The 17,628-nt window shown below is 36.4% G+C and overlaps 1 pseudogene across 1 annotated transcript; it reads right to left on the bottom strand.

Moving 5' to 3' along the window:
- Positions 1–758: 758 nt before the first annotated feature.
- LOC143738205 (sodium-dependent neutral amino acid transporter B(0)AT1-like) lies at positions 759–15,593 on the bottom strand (annotated as a pseudogene). The gene is made up of 12 exons (XR_013203848.1): positions 15,249–15,593; positions 11,092–11,232; positions 10,843–10,980; positions 9,980–10,161; positions 9,147–9,257; positions 8,080–8,192; positions 7,272–7,474; positions 6,777–6,832; positions 5,945–6,149; positions 4,355–4,514; positions 2,946–3,108; positions 759–1,263 (listed from the first exon to the last, which is right to left on the bottom strand). The product of XR_013203848.1 is annotated as a sodium-dependent neutral amino acid transporter B(0)AT1-like (transcript).
- Between the last annotated feature and the right edge of the window lie 2,035 nt (positions 15,594–17,628).

Genomic DNA, 17,628 nt, shown 5'->3' with positions numbered 1-17,628 from the left:
TGTTAGCAATATGTTAAAACATGTAAACAACTAATACATGCTAGAGACACGTTAGCAACATCTTAAATCATGCAAGCAAATGTGATATCAGGTTAGCTGTGTGTTAATTCATGTAAGAAACATGTTAGCTAAATGTTAAAACGTGTAAAGAATGTGATAAATCATGTCAACAACATGTCGAACATATTAGCAATTTAATTCTTGTTAGAAACATGTTAATAATTGTATGCAATGTGCTAATTCGTGTTAGAAACATGCTAGCAATATGTTAATTCATGCTAACAGCGTGCTAAATGATAGCATTGTGTTAATTCATACTAGGAACATGTTAGCAACATGCTAGAACACTTTGTTCACTTCACAAGCTTTAAAACGACTTTCAACTTTATCAATGTTTCGACTTGTATGTTATAATTTCTACTTTTTTATCTCATTATGACTTAAAATGCCTTAATTATAATTAACCAAATTGTGAATTTTTTTATGTGTTATTATAGTGTTTCTATATTACCATAATAGCGGTGCGCGGCTTCCGGTGTCGTTCGCTTCCAGTCATTGAAAACAGAAATACAGAAAACAGTTATGCTACTCAATGATATTGCAGCAACTGTATGTGTTATCAAATAACATAAATGTATTATCGTAAATATCGTTTATAATCATAAACACACTGGTTTGTAGCGTTTGTAGCAAATAGTTTTACGGTTTACTGCACTTTGATATACCTAATCTGAAGTCTCGCATATCACAAAATAAGGTGGATAGAAACCCAGCAAATCAATCGCATCATTGAAACATGACCATTGATGATTATATACATGACAGGAAAGTGTAGGATACAAATTTAGGAGTGCAATGGCTGTAGTCTGTAATGTTATTAAATGTCATATTGCACTGTATACACTTTATACAAATTTGTATTGCATTCTTACTTTATGTGATTTTGTAAGTCTATAATATAAGTTCACGTTGTTCATTTTTGCACATTGTTTGTTGTCTTTGCGAGAAGTTCTGAATGTTTTCCATAAAAAGAGAAGCTGATTTGCCTGTTCCGTGTGGAAACTACGCTATTGTGTGGATACGTATTTCCTGTTTTTCAGAAATGAAGCCTTCTTTCGTTTTCTTTCCCTTTCTGCAGCACTTCCACAGAACCAGGACGATGGCGACTCCAGGGATGCTCAGACTGGGAATCCCGGCCAGTACGAAGATGACGGCGCTGATCCAGTTCGGGTACTCTACCTCTTTCAGCGTTGGGAAATGATCCTGCGCTCAGTCAGAGAGAGAGAAAGAGAGAGAGATGAGCTGTGGCTCTAGTAAGTCCATGTGAAATTGCGTATAACCCGTTTTTCTTCTATAATATGTGATGTATTTAAGAGTCAAACATATGGAAGCTTGTTTCCGTCATGGAGTAAAAAATGTAAAAAGGTAATTGCAATTAACAATCACTTTTTTCCTCGCAATTGTGAGTTAATATCACAAAATTCTTAGAAAAAAGTGAGAATTGCAAGCTAAAAACACAGAATTGCGAGAAAATCACAAACTCGCAATTTACTTTTTTACTCGCAATTGCAAATTTACATCTCGCTATTCTGTTTTTTTCAAGTTAAAATATAAGCAAATAAAATTATAGTAAATAAAAGTAAAAATAAACTCTCAATTGCAAGTTGTAAAATCAGAATTGCATGGGATTCTGGGGAGAAAACACACAATTACATACATTTAATTTTGTTTTACTCCGCGGCAGAAACAAGCTTTCATAGCAACGGGATAGTCAACAAGGATATTGGTTTTATCCATTGGAAGTTGATTTGATGGTGAAAGAAAAAAAGTTGTGAAAGTTTTCAGTTTTTTTATTTATTTAGAATAACGAGCAACGAGGAAACGTTCACAGTAAAGGCATGGTTATGTTTACTGATTCTGCGGGCGAAATCCAGACATTCCGACAGGAGTTTACGCGATCATATGGAACAGAATAAAAATATAGAGAAGGTAATTGAGACTTTTTATCTAAAAATTCAGACTTTTTTTTCTCCCAATTGCGAGTTTACATCTCTCAGAATTGAGTGTTATAAAGTCAGAATGAGATATAAACTCGCAATTGCGTGAAAAAAGTCAGAATTGTGAGATAAAAAGTCGCAATTACCTTTTTTATTTTTTATTCCGTGAGTCTTTTTTTCCTTAGAATTTGACTTTATAACTCTTAATTGCAAGTTTATATCTCAAAACTCTGAGAAAAGATGTCAGAATTGCGAAATTTAAAGTTGCAATTGCGAGAAAAAAAGTCACAATTGCGAGTTTATTTCTCGCAATTCTCACTATATCATGCAATTCTGAGAAACAAAGTCAGAATTGTGAGATAAAAAGTCGCAATTACCTTTTAAAATGTTTTATTTTGTGGTGGAAACAAGCTTCCACATTATTGGGAGTTTCGCATGAGAGCTGGAAAAAATGGGTTTGCTCATTTTCAAGTCGGTGACGTGTATTCACCGCTCAACCTATGAAAGCTTATATCCGCCACGGGGAAAACAAATGAAAAAAGTTAATTGAAACTTTTGATCTCACAAACTTCTGACTTTGTTTATATATAACAGTTCTGACTTTTTCTCATGTTTCTAAGAAAAGATGCAATTGTAGGAAATAAACTTGAATTTTGCAGGGGAAAAAAATCTAAATTGCAAGATAAAAGGTCTCAATTACCTTTATAATTTTTTTTATTCTGTGGTGGAAACAAAAAAACAACATAATTGCGAGATGTAAACTTGCAATCGTGAGAACAAAAAGTAATAATTTTGAGATAAACTTGTGAGATTTCGATGTGGATTTCGCTGAGCTAGTGTAAATTTGTCGTTTGATGTTATGTTGTTATTTTTTTCAACATCTCTGATATATCAGAAGTATTCTGGGTGTAATAAATGTGTTTGATTGTCCTGAAGACAGTGACGTACGTATTCGGGGTCCCAGACGTTGTAGGTCAGCTGTTTGCTGACTGTGGTGACGAAGTAGAAGATCAGGATGACCAGGAGGATGATGGGACTGAGGAACCGCCACGTGACCTGCCAGAAGATGTTGGGCTTGTGTCCCACCATGAACTCGATGTCTTTATTAAACCTGGAGATAAACAGCAGCATTATCTTTCTCCTCCGTGCTATTGGTGAAACTAGTTTACACTCTTTATTATGTGCATCTGTCAAACGGTTCAATTCAATTCACATTTATTTGTATAGCGCTTTTCACAATACACATCGTTTCAAAGCAGCTTTACAGAAAATGCACGAGTCCACATTAAAATTTAGAGTATCTGTTATCAGAGGACACTGTCTAAGTTATGCATTTCAGAAATGTACAAAATCACAGTTAGCTAGAAATATATTAATTTAAACAATGTAATTATTAAAGGTAGAAACCATGAGCTCATTGAAGTAATGAATACAAAAGGTGATAAAAGGAACTGGAACTGGCCAAAAGAGGTTATTAAATAAATTATAAAATGAATTAATATAAATTAGAGTAAATAGCAATTAAATGTATTTTATTTGCACCAAGTAGTTAGATCCTTTTTGCACCTTAGTGTATTGTAGTATATTATAAAACAATATGCAATACTAGCAACGTGTTCACTGTATAAGATAATATTTAAAATCATAAATGGATGCAGCCTTTTTGGGATGACATTACTACACTTTTAACCCTTATTCCCAATATTAAATACCCCTTTAGGCAGTTTATTTCAACTTTTTGGATATTTTATTAATTTTAAAATAAACTTTATTTAATATAAACGCCTCCTCGTATGGAATATTGTTTCCGCCACAGAATAAAACATTAAAAAAGATCAAAAGTCATAATTGAGAGAAATAAACTTGCAATTCTGAGGGGAAAAGTCCTAATTACCTTTTTTACTTTTTATTCTGTGGCGGAAACCAGCTTCCATACATATCCAGTGGGAAAAGGGAGAATAATTAGTTTGGATTTGAACTTTTTGTCGGTTGTGTCAAAGCTTGTGCCACTGGTTATCAGACAGGTTTCTTTTGTAATTTTGTCTGGTCCAATCAGACAATGGTGGGCGGAGTCAGTGTAGTTAGTGTAAATAGCTTCTGCCAACATAGAAGAACCATTTTTGGTTCTGCACAGAACCTTTCAGTGATCATTTCTTAACAGAACTATTTTTTTCTTTACATTTTAATAAACCTAAATAACCATTTTCAAGTATATTGAACCTTTTGTGGAACGGAAAGATCCAAGGTTCTTCATGGAAGCATTCAACCCAATATATAACCTTTAATTTAAGCGTTTAATAATGTGCACTGGTGAAACATCTAGTGTAGGATCATGTAGTTTTGACGTTGCCTCTTACCTGTCAATCCCATAGACGTAAACGACAGCGATGATCTCGCAGAAGGCGATGACCAGCAGAGGAATGGAGCCAGCGAAGCCGTCGAACAGAGCCAGCCAGTAGTTCCCCGAAGACTGGACGAACACCAGCGCCGTCACGAACGACACCACACACGTCAGTCCTGGAAAACATCGTATGTTGAGCGATATACCGGCAGTGTTCATGTTTGACATTAGCCGCGTTTACATTACAGATTTGTGCAAAACTTTTGTGATATTTTCTAAATGTCGATAAAAAACTATATGCGATATGACAGCGTTTCCAAACCTTCATCCTTCCCTCGCACTTTTTTTTTTTTTTTTGTACAGAAAGCTTATTTTATTTCATTTCGATAATATTTTTTCTATTTTTCCATGCAAATTTTTTTTGGAGATTTTTAGTTATTTTATTTTTTATTTAAAATAAATAAATAGTAATTTAAGCACATTCCTTCGACTTAAATTAAAAAAAACTCACAATTTCATGCATAACCCTTTTAATTCAGCTCAAAATATCTTACATTGTGTGTCTTCGCTGACCTCGACCTTGTGGAAAAAATAATAATATACCATGTTATTTCATGACTCTAGATGGCGGTATATCTCTATATGGAGCAAATGAGCTGTTCCGCTGGGTCCTAAAGTCAGTTTACTTCAGAATGCATTCAGATACTGTACACATGTGGGCATTTATAAAATCTTTTTTTTTGTAAGTTAAATCATTTTTAGGTTTTTCTGTGTGCTGAAGCATTCCTCACATTCCATTCATTCCTAAGGGTCACATTGGGGTCATTCCGAAGGGTCACATTGGGGTCATTCCTAAAGGTCACATTGGAGTCACATTGACCTGAGAGAGAAGGATTTGTTACTTTTTTAAATTTCAACCACAAAACTCCTCGAATCCATTCAATTTTTTTGTGTATTCGAGGTTCAAGTGCGACAAAAGTCCTGGGGTCTTGGATATCTTTGATGAACACTCAATTAAAAAGAAAAAAAAAAAGGTTTCGGGTCAAAATGACCCGAGGGGACCTCTCATTTTTTCCTCTTGCGATAAGTCATTCCAGAAATCATGGCAATGGTTGTTTGTAGGTTTGTGTATATCTCAGTCACCGCACTAGACATTACTTTAATCGAAGGGGCCGTAGGTGTTTTATCACAGCTTTAAAGCAACACCAAGGAACTTTTCCTCTGCGGTCGCCCTACAGGTTGGAAGCGGAATTGTCCATTACCGCTGTCGTAAATAATTTAGCGTACCGCCGCCGACTGTCGCACGCACATGCTCGCTGTTTATCCAGCACCGGCTTTGAAATCAACAATGGCCACAGACAAGGTAGAGTATGATGCATGATTTTATGAAAGACATCACAAACGAAGAAAAACTATGTATGCCGTAAAAAACTATTTCCATTGCAGTTTCGCGAAATATTCCTTTTTCAAATTGCCTGAAAAACCTCCTCATGCGAGAGTGAAAAAGTTTTTGCGGTAAATGATGTGGGGCGTATTTTCAATTAGCGCAGTTTGAAGGTTAATGGAAGCGCAGTTGCATAAAGCTCTTTGAGGCTGATGTGTTTACCAGTGAACACTTCTTTCGGCCACTTCTTGGGGAGCAGGTTGAGGTCCTGGAGCGGCACCACGACACCCTCGATGTTCCCGAACATGGTGGACAGTCCCAGACAGAAGAGCATGATGAAGAACAGCACGGACCAGATTGGAGAGACGGGCATCTTGGTGATGGCCTCGGTGAACACGATGAAGGCCAAGCCGGTTCCCTCGACGCCCTGCGACAGATCACACACACACACTCGTACACGGTGCTTAAAGTATTCTTTACATTAAGTCCTGGAAAACACTTCAAAACAGACATATTTAAGAAGAAGGACTTGAAAAGTGCTTGAATTATTGAAAGACAATATATACATGTATACTTAGGAAATTCATGTTTATTTTTTTTCTTTGAAAGACTCTCCTGACTTAAAGGGATAGTTCACCCAAAAAATGAATATTCTGTCAGTAATTGCTCGTCCTCATGTTGTTCAACCCCTGTAAGACCTTCGTTCATCTTCGGAACACAAATTAATATATTTTTGATTAAATCTGAGAGCTGGATCACTCCTCCATAGGCTTCTAAGGGATTGAAACTTGTTCCCTGAAAAGTTATTAAAGACATCTTTAAAATAGTCCAAGTGACTACAGTGGCTCAATCTTAAGTTTATCAAGCATGAGGGAGAGTAATTGCTGACAGAATTGTAATTTTTGGGTGAACTATCCCTTTAATGACTGACAAACACTGATGCGGTCCGCTATTATTCCTGGTGGGTTTACACTCGCTCTCTGACCGTGATTTACACAAGATCCCGTAGATCTTTGAGAGAAACGCTGTAGTCGACACACACACACACACACACATCACTGAGGGATGTCTGCATGTCGCAGGTCTTGAGCTGGAGCTCCTCAATGACGGCTGGTGTCGTCACACACACACACACACACACACACACACACACACACACACACACACACACACACACCTGACTGAGGAAGGTCTGCATGTCGCAGGTCTTTTTTGTGAAATAAAATTGTGAAATATTTTTACAATGTAAATCAGCTGTTTTCTATGTGAATATACAGTAAAGTGTAATTTATTCCTGTGATCAAAGCTGAATTTTCAGCATCATTACTCCAGTCTTCAGTGTCACATGATCCTTCAGAAATTCAAGTGGATCTCTGAGTGAGTGAGTGAGTGGAGGCGGGGCTCATTTGCATATTCATAGAACCGCGTATACTAAATGAGGCGCGGGAGTCGAGTTACAGTATAGCTATTTTTCTTTCTAGCAAAAAATGTTTAAATATGTAATTTTGGTGATCAGAGATGAGTTTTAAGGGATACAGTTATTGACCACAGGGAGACTTTAACTCTTACTGACCCCAAACTTTTAAACGACAGTGCATGTGATGTGGTTAGTGAAGCACACACCTCTCGAAACATTCATCATATTTCTCTGTGGCTCTGAAGCCGATGATGGAGTAAATGACGGTTGCAGAGTAAACCGAGGTGAGGCCGTTGATGATGGAAATGGTGACGGCATCCTGCTCACAGTTATTACTGATGGAATAATATGAGCATATGATGAAATATACAGTCAAATCTCACATTATCACAGTTTATTCGCTGTAGTTTAGAAAATGATAATAAAATATGACAAGAACTCAGTTGATATTTCACTGGTTTTGTCCGTCCTTCTGTTAGACTCTCACACATGAATTATGTTGAATATCTGTCAGCTGTTAAATTTAACTACACAATTAGATAATACCAGTTTAGCTCAACCAGTTACCAAGCAATGCTTCATGTTGTTCAGTCTGTGGTGTAAAAAGCTGCATTAGCAATTAAAGAAAAAACACTTCAGCAAAACATGATCAGCTCAAAGTGTCCAATCATTTTTGGTCCCGAATGTTTATAAATGTTACTGCTAGTCACTGTATGAAGAATTATCGGGTATAATATGTCACAGTTTACTTTATTTTGCTCTCCTCACTTGCATAAATGAACTATAGTGTCTTGTACACACTAGTGAAGAAATATCAAAAATTATATCTGGTGTCTGAATAATATCTGGTTTGACTGTATGAGCTCTTTCCTAAACTCCAGGGATCTTCCTCGAGTAGATATTACGCAGCTCACTGTGTTTTGTGTTTGTGATCACTCACTGCACAGAGTTGTAGCTGGAGAAGGAGATGAGTCCTCCAAACGCCAGAGAGAAGGAGAACAACACCTGAGCTCCTGCGTCCAGCCACGTCGTGGGGTTTATCAACTCATTCACCTGGAACAGATAAGCAGATCCATCAGATCTCCTGGAGGTTAGTGAGTTAAAGGGATAGTTCACCCAATAATGAAGATTAGCCCATGATTTACTCTCCCTCAACTCATCTAGGTGTATATGACATTCTTCTTTCAGACGAATACAATCTGAGTTATATTAACAAATGTCCTGGATCTTACAAGCTTTATAATGGCAGTGGATTGCAACCAACAGATTGAAGCTCATAAAAGTGCATCTGTCCATCATAAAAGTGCATCTGTCCATCATAAACGAACTTCATGCAGCTCCTGTGGGTTAATAAAGGCCTTCTGAAGCAAAGCCATGAGTTTGTGTAAGAAAAATATTCATATTTAAAACTTTATTAAGTAAAATAACTAGCTTCCAGCCAAACGAACATGCGGATCTGACTTAAGTGTAAAGCGTAACTTATGCGAGTAATGCGACGCACAGCTAATGTTTACGCTACATGACGCTCTACGCTACTTCTGACGTCACCAGTTGCATAAGTTGTGCTTTAGGTGCAAGTAAAGACTGCGTATGTTTGTTTGGCTGGAAGCTAGTTATTTTACTTTGTAACGTGCTAAATATGAATATTTTTAAAATCATCACTTCGCTTCAGAAGGCCTTTATTAACCCCCCGGAGCAGTGTGGAGTGCGTTTATGATGGACAGATGCACTTTAATGATGGATAGATGCACTTTTATGATGGATAGATGCCATTTTATGATGGACAGATGCACTTTTATGAGCTTCAATCTGTTGGTTGCAATTCACTGCCATTATAAAACTTGGAAGAGCCAGGACATATGTTAATATAACTCAGATTGTGTTCGTCTGAGAGAAGAATGTCATATACACCTAGGATGAGTTGAGGGAGAGTAAATCATGGGCTAATTTTCATTTTAAAGTGAACTCCTCCTTTAATGCATGCATGAGGTTTAGCTGGTTACATACGTCAGGAGTGAAGAGGAACTTGATCCCGCTCACAGAGCCTTTCAGAGTCAGTGCTCGGATGAGGAAGATGGTCAGGACCAGGTACGGTAACGTGGATGTTACGTACACAGCCTAGAGAGAGTAGTAGTAGTTAGACAAGATATTTCCATTTTTATAGCACTTAATAAGTCGTTTCAAAGCAGCTTGATGGTAATGAGCAGGAAAATAGTTGATGTTGCAAAATTCATCATTCAATTCTTCTGTAAGCAACTCTACAGAAGACAATAGTGTCATTATTCAGCTCAGTTAAGTGTTGATTCAATTCAGTTCAATAACAGTGTCAATGTTGCAGTTCATCAATTATGAAACTAAATGCAATAGAGTCATTCGACTCAGTAAAGTTCAATGTTGATTCAGTTCAATAACTGTCAATTCTGCAAATTTCATCAGTTATGGAACAAATTCAATCTCAGCTACAAAGCAGACGACAATAGTGTCAGTTCAGATTCGATGTTGATTCAGTTCAATAACAGTGTCAAAGTCTATTATGAAACTATTGATTTCTGTAGAACTACATTTGATTTAATTTCATAATGGACTTTGACACTGTTATTGAACTAAACTGAATCAACATTGAACTTTAAATTTGAATGACTCTATTGAGTTCTGTAAAGTTCAATGTTGATTCAGTTCAGGTCAATAACTTTCAAAGTCTATTATGAAACAAAATCAAAAGCAGCTCTACAGAAGTCAATAGAGTCAGTATTCAGCTCAATTCAGTTCTAGTTTGGTCCTCATCTGATAGTTAAATCAGTAATATCTAGTGTCTTGTGAACGGGTCAGATTGGCATCACCTTCCCTGTGGTCTCGATGCCTCTGATACAGCAGACGTATAACACAATCCAAGCACAGAACAAGCATATCACCAGCCACCACTGCAGTCCACCCGAGTCCTCGATCGCAGTCGAGCTGTTCAGAGTCTCTCTGTACCAGAAATAATCCACCGGAGAGCTGCGCGCGCACTCTGACTCCAGGCCTGCAGGGGGAGACACACACACACACACAAACACACACACACACTCGCTCAGGTTAGGAACGTTTGAGACACGGAATAGGTCATGTTCAGTTCATCCTTCAGAGCATCTCATGTCAGAGATGGTCTTATTACTATTTCTGTTTCGTTTTTTTTAATTTTTTTTATATGACGATATACATATCGTGGCGATGATATAAAGTGTGAATCGTTTGAACTTTTTCTATGTTGTTCATATATCGCTCACAGTATGCAAATATAATCTGTGCAGCTTTAAGTGTGCAAGAGTTATTGAAACATTAGTGCGATAAAGAAATGGGCAAATGAGCAATAAAGAGCAGGTTATTAAAGGTGTAATATGTCTCAAAGAACTCATATTCTCATATTCAGTATTCACTTACTGACAGGCAGCTTTCTGTGCACAGGCAAATGCAACAGTCAAATGCACGAAAAATATGTCAATATGATTATTCACATAAACACACTTGGTTTATGTCTTAGGTAAGGTCAAGAGTTGGGAATATCGAATGTGTATCAGTACATTAATTCTTAAAGTGATAGCTACCTATTGGCTGTTCACTTGTCTTTAATAATTGTTATATAATATATTTTTACAATATTTTTTGCTGCAGGTATACAAACTGGTATTGAGAAAGTTCACCCTGATTTCCAGCAGAAAAGTACCTGTTCTGTTGGCATTAACTGGGCAGTGACTCCACGGCAGTGGATCTTGCATTGAGTTGAAGAAGTACCACATGACCCAGGCCATGATGGTGTTGTAGTACATGCCCACTATGAAGGAAGCCAACATGGAGGCGATACCTGAGGAACCACACCAAAGACACCGCACAATGTGATGCATAAGATCAAAGAAACACTGTATGATTCCTATATGATCCAAACTGGAATCTCATTTCTCTGTTTCACACTCACCGACTCCAGTGAGATACGGGTTGATGGATCTCCAGACGCCGACGCTGCCCTTCCTCAGTCTCTGTCCGATGGCAAACTCCAGATGCAGGAGCGGGACTCCCTCCAGAACCAGGAGGATCAGGAACGGGATCATAAACGCTCCTGGAACAAAGGAAAAGTCTCATAAATCCAGCCTGCTAATCCGACAATTTAAGGAGCAGTTCACTTCAGAATTACAATTTCCTGATAATTCCACGTCATCCAAGATGTTCATGTCTTTCTTTCTCCAGTCGAAAAGAAATTAAAGATTTTGAGGAAAACATTCTAGGATTTTTCTCCGTATAATGGACAATTATTTGTGGTAAAAAAAAGTATAATTTTTGTTATAAAATGTCCATCAGACTCTTATTCCTCGGCTGGGATTGTGTCGAGACTTTGAAGCTGCACTGAAACTCACATTTGGACCTTCATTGAAGTCCATTATATGGAGAAAAATAGTGTTGAGAGTGTTTTCCTCAAAAACCTTCATTTTCTTTTTCGACTGAAGAAAGAAAGACATGAATATCTTGGATGACGTGGAGGAGAGTAAATTATCAGGAAATGTAAAATCTTAAGTGAACTACTCCTTTAGTAGATACAAATATTAAAGGCCCGTTCACAGCAAAGACGATAGCTATATTAGCATACACACTAATGTGCGATTAATTCTGTTTATTATAAGCGCTGCAGGTTTGTCGTCTAATGCTTTAAATGCTCGAGCTCGTTAAAGTCCGATGGATTCTGATTGGCTGTCATCGTTCATCATCGTTATAGTTGTGTTGTGGATTATTCTTTTATTTTTAGATGGATTTTTAAAAGTGCATGTTTATCATTATCATTATAGTTTTCGTTCTTGAAGTGAACAGGCTTTTACCCTTGAATTACTTTTAATTTCTGGATACGATCTTTATGGTGCAGGTCAAATTGATCCGAATTGGATTCAATTTATATCAAACAAACAAAAAAACTTTAATACTTCTCACACATTAAAACCAAAAATAAACACGAGAACATATTATGTTTAAAACTGTTTTTTAATGTTTAAAATCTAAATGTTATAAACAGAGCTGTAACTAACTTTTTAAAATATATTTTAACCAAGGAAAAGTGTGACATCATTCAGATAAAAGTGTTTTCTAATTGTATAAACATAAATGTAAATATACTGAGAGTAGTTGAGAAACTGACGACAAAATATATTTAAAAAAATGTTTTTTCGGTTCTGCACAGCTGACATTTTAAAGTAACACTAGGTAACTTTTCAACCTTCATAATATATTTCCAAGACACTTGTGATGGTACATCGACTTACAATAGGTTGAATGACACGTCTGCCATAGCCTGACGGGGTCTGTAGCGTTTTTAATCGTACTTTTAAACTTCGGGTTTCGGGTAGTAACCGGCGAACAAAGAGAACTACAAAACTCGACTGCTTTACGGCATATACGTCACTTCCACCGCCACTTCCTTAAAATCGGACGTGCGAGCCAAATGTTATAGTCATGGCTGAAGCAGCACAGAAAAACAAGAAAGCAAAGGTTTTATCGGAGCAAAGCAAAAAGAGAAAAAGAGAAAGTGATCGCGTTAAAGGCAGAACGAGGATCAACATTGGGCCAGCGTGTTCTCGCTGGCGTGAGCTGACGGAGGAGGCGGGGTGCCCGACCGATGCAGACTTGGCTGTCATGCTTTTGGACTAGAAAGTATATTGCTTGCATACTATCTCTTTGTTTTTTTTTTTGGTCTGCCTGACTATGTTACGGAAGCTATCTTATCCACCGTTTATCTTCATGAATCAAGTAATGATAGTAAAGTAGCAAATTATCAATCTGGTAGCTAGTAAACGATATTCTAGTTTTTGATGGTTAGCTATCGCTAGCATTCTCGTTCTGATTTGAACTTTGCAATCGATGAAATACAAATAGCAAATGTTTGACCTAAAACGTGTACTCTACATGTACAAAGAAAAAAATCAAATGAAAGCCTATGTCTAAACGGCGTGTACAAGTCTGGTAGGGGCTACATTCTTGCCAGTAAATATATAAGATGTACAAAATCATATTTTAGGATACCTAACATGTCTGCGATATTTGTTTATTTGTCTTGCCTTAAGCTATAATGCAAATCGATTTGTAAAATTTTGCAGATTCATTTATGGTAGCTTGATATTATAATATTGACGATATATGGTTATTATCTACAACTCAAAGATTGCATTTAAGTATCATATAGATTCAGTAAAACGGTAACCAATAGACTAGGCTACTATAATGACGCTGGCTTGTAAACGTGATCATCGCGATCATTTGTCGTTAGAAAAAAAATAAAACCCATGAAATTATATTCATATGACATGCTGAAATATATGCCACTGTACCTGGGATGAAGACATTTCACACGCGACGCAAGCAGAACACCTGCATGTGACCTCCTCCTACAGTGTTCAGGGCTATCATGGTTGTCAACAAATGCACGATGACAGAGTTTACGACAGTAGAAGAGGACAATACTGTTTCCCAACTGTAGGGGGACCCCGAGAGCAAAAGTTACCTGGTGTTACTTTAACCATAAAATATGCGTGTCAAATTGACTCTTATCAGCTGATTGAACTTATTGAAAGAATTTACATTCATGCATTTGATAAACACTTTTATCCAAAGTGAGAATCCTCAAATTTAAGATTGTAGGATTATTTGTGAAGGTGGTTTTAGTTTTTTCTTAAAAATAAGTGATTTTTGAAGTTTATTCGGTGGATCCTCTCAGGTTATTGAATGACTATAAGAATATTTAATCACTGTGTATTAACTCTATTACTCATTGACACAAATTACTCTTATGTGGCCAGTTGCATGAATGAACTGCTTAAACTAGTCTTGCAAGTATTTCCTTAAAGACTGAATGCTTTGTTATACATTTACATAAAATTGCAGATTTGTCTAATTTGATACTTAAAAGTTAGAATTATTATCCATTGACTAATTGCTAGTTGTTCAGACAAATTCTTAAGACACAGCGGCGTATAAGTGCAGGGCCCCTGCAGTCTATTCCTCACTTGTTTTTTCCCTTTTCCCTCTTTTTCAAATCTCTTTAAATGTTTGATGAGTTTCCATATTTAACCTGTTAACTATCACTGCCACCTCAGATCCAAACTTAAATGGATGTAGTTCATGAATGCGTTGGAATACAGAGCTAAAGTTGGTCTCTTTTTAAAGAAGACACTCAGCAGATTATTGCACTTCAAACAATGAAAGTTTAAAAATGTTATGGAAATTTAAGTTTAGTGTGAGGCAAATATACTGAACTAAACACTTTATTTTATTGAGAATATATATTTTAATAAATATTTTGGACTCTAAATTTGCTATAAAATCAAAGCCATATGTCTAACCAAGTTGTGTACCATAATTTGAAGTTGATATCTCAAAAATTAAGCTGTAAAGCAAATGTACTTAACTAAACTTTTTATGTAACCCAAAGTGTATTTTTACAAAATGATTTGGGCTCTAAATTTGCTAGAAAACAAAACCCATATGTCAGACCAAGTTGTGTACCATAATTTGAAGTTGATATAAAAAAAAAAATTAGCTGTAAAGCAAATATATTGAACAAACAATTTTTTTATGTAATCTAAAGTATATTTTTACAAAATAATTTGAACTCTAAATTTACTATTAAGTCAAAGCCATATGTCTGACCAAGTTTTGCACCAAATTTGAAGTTGATTTCACAAAAATTTCACTGAACTAAACATTTTTTTAATCTAAAAAGATTATTTTACAACATTATTTGGACTCTAAAATTACCAGAAAACCAAAGCCATGTGTCTAAACAAGTTGTGTCCCGAATTTGAAGTTGATATCACAAAAATTGAGCTTCTAAAAGGTTCTAAAGATTTCCAATTTTAAAACAAAATTCACATCCTGCGTTGAAGATTTGGAATGATTCGATGGGTAAATATAAAAAGCATGAAGTGACAGTTAACATTCAGTTTTTCCAGTACGTTCAAGAAGTCTATTTTGGTTCATGTGATGATACTAGACTAGACAATTGTTAGTTCACCATCATGTGTAAGTTTTCTATGTTTCCAGGTAAGAAGAACCAGTGTGTGTGTGTGTGTGTGTGTGTGTGTGTGTGTGTGTCACCTCCTCCGTGGCTCTGGCACAGATACGGGAACCTCCAGACGTTTCCCAGTCCCACACAGAAGCCCACACAGGTCAGCATGTACTGGGTTTTGTTGTCCCACTGCGGGCGTTCTCCAGCCTCCTCCAGCTCCAGCTTCTCCAGCTCGGCGTGAGAGGGAATCCGCTCATCCAGACCCGGGTTCGGGAGCTTCAGCTTCAGCCTCATCCTCACACTGCAGGGATACTCGATAATGGACCGGAGCTCAGGGAAGTGAGTGAGCGTCTTCAGATTCAGATAAGTGTGTGTGTGTGTGTGTGTGATGGTGAAGAGGATCTGACTGCCGGCTCGTTATTAGTGACCTTTAATACTCGCTCCTTTATTCCGGGACGTTTTAAGTGTTTTGTCAGCAAGATAAAGGCTTGGATGAAAGCTAAGCTTCTCTAGTTAATGTTTACTCACGGCTGGGTTGTTTCTGGTTGTCAGTGTCTGTTCTCTCTGAAAATGAGTCGTGGAAATGGGTTTTATTCATTCCCAGCTGTGTATTTCAGTCTAATTTATAATCTTTTTTAGACTTTTTAACTTTTTTTTTAAATATATTTTTAAATATTTGTTTATTTTTACACTTATCAGGTGTTTTAAAGATAGACCTTACTGAAATAATTTACATTTGATAAACACTTTTATCCAAAGTGAGAATCCTCAAATTGAAGATTGTAAGATTAATTGTGAGTAATAGTTATTTTCCCCCTGAAATAAGTGATTTTTGAAGTTTATATGTTGGATCCTGAGATATACCAACTATATATTTTATTTAGATATTTTCACTTTTCATGTTATTCATTTTGTTGTCTTTGTCATTTTTATTTATTTCAATGTCTATATAGTTTTTATTTTAGTTTTAGTTTATTTTAGTAATTTTGTTCTGGTTCAGAAAAGGCCATAGTACTGAGACAGCTCTAGTGAGGGTTGTAAATGTTTTACTTATTGCGGCAGATTCAGGTGCATGCAGTATTTTGGTCTTATTAGACCTCAATGCTGCTTTTATACTATATATCACTCTCTTCTGCTAGATAGGCTGGGTGTTTCTGGAGCAGTATTCAGCTGGTTTCGATCTTACTTAACGAATCGTGCCCAGTTTGTAAGCTTGGGTAATTACAAATCTGACACTGTGCCTGTTCGTCAGGGAGTTCCTCAGGGTTCAGTGTTGGGTCCAATTTTATTTAACATTTACATGTTAAATATGGTCTTGGGTATCACTGCTACGCGGATGATACGCAGATTTACATCACCACTAGTCCTGACGTTCATAGCTCATTAATAGCTTTGCGTAGTTGTCTAGCAGGGATCAGTTTATGGATGCAGACTAACTTTCTAAACTGAACGGCTCCAGAACTGTATTGATGCAGATTGGTACAGCGGCGGCTCGTAAGGCCGAGATTAGTGTGATTGTGGACTCCAACATGGTAATTCCCACTTCACAGGTGCAGAATCTTGGTGTCATCTTTGATCCACAGCTAACATTTGAAGCACATATAAAAAACATCTCTTTACCATGTGAGAAACGTTGTTCGACTTAGACCTTTTCTCTCTTTTGCAGACACAGGAAGGCTTATACATGCTTTTATTACAACTAGGTTAGATTATTGTAATGCCTTGTTCTCTGGGCTTCCAGCGAAATCTCTGAGCAGGCTTTCACAGTTGCACTGGCTTCCCATAAATGCGAGAATAAACTATAATAAGCTATAATACATTTTTCATGTAAGCTTAAGACACTTTAAAAAGCTGATTACGACACATTTATTTAAGGCTGTTTTTCTTTAATTGTTGTATTGCCCTTGTTGTTTCTTTTTATTTTTCTGGAGTGCTTTGGGTTTAAGAAAAGCGCACTACAAATAAAATGTATTATTATTATTATTATTATTATTATTATTATTATTATTATTATAGTACTTCAAGTTTAACTAAATGAAATTGAGAAAAGGTAGAATAAATAAAATAAGCTTTATTTATTATGTACAGTCGTGTGAGAAAGAAAGGACACCCTATTGAATTCTATGGTTTTATGTATCAGGACATAATAAAAAATCATCTGGTTTTAAAATGAGGTCAATACAACCTCAGATGAACAACAACACATGACATATCACACACTGTCACTATTAATTTAACAAAAATAGACCGAAATGGAGAAGCCATTGGTGAGAAACCTTGTCTTACATTAATGAAGTGTGTTAGTATCAGTCAGACGCTCATAATCACATGATTAAGTCAAATTATCCAGAAAGAAAATTGAATCAAATGATTCTTTTGACCAAATATTAATGTCGGAATTATATTTTAATAATTCTAACTAATGCACGCTTACAGTAAATCTATATAAGTATTGCAGGTTATGATCTG

Source organism: Siphateles boraxobius, unplaced genomic scaffold, assembly GCF_051911475.1.
Source record: "Siphateles boraxobius isolate OS27281-9 unplaced genomic scaffold, OSU_SipBor_1 14, whole genome shotgun sequence".
Lineage (NCBI taxonomy): Eukaryota > Metazoa > Chordata > Actinopteri > Cypriniformes > Leuciscidae > Siphateles > Siphateles boraxobius.
Note: the sequence above shows the minus strand (reverse complement) of the source record. Positions and strands in the feature narration are given on the sequence as shown.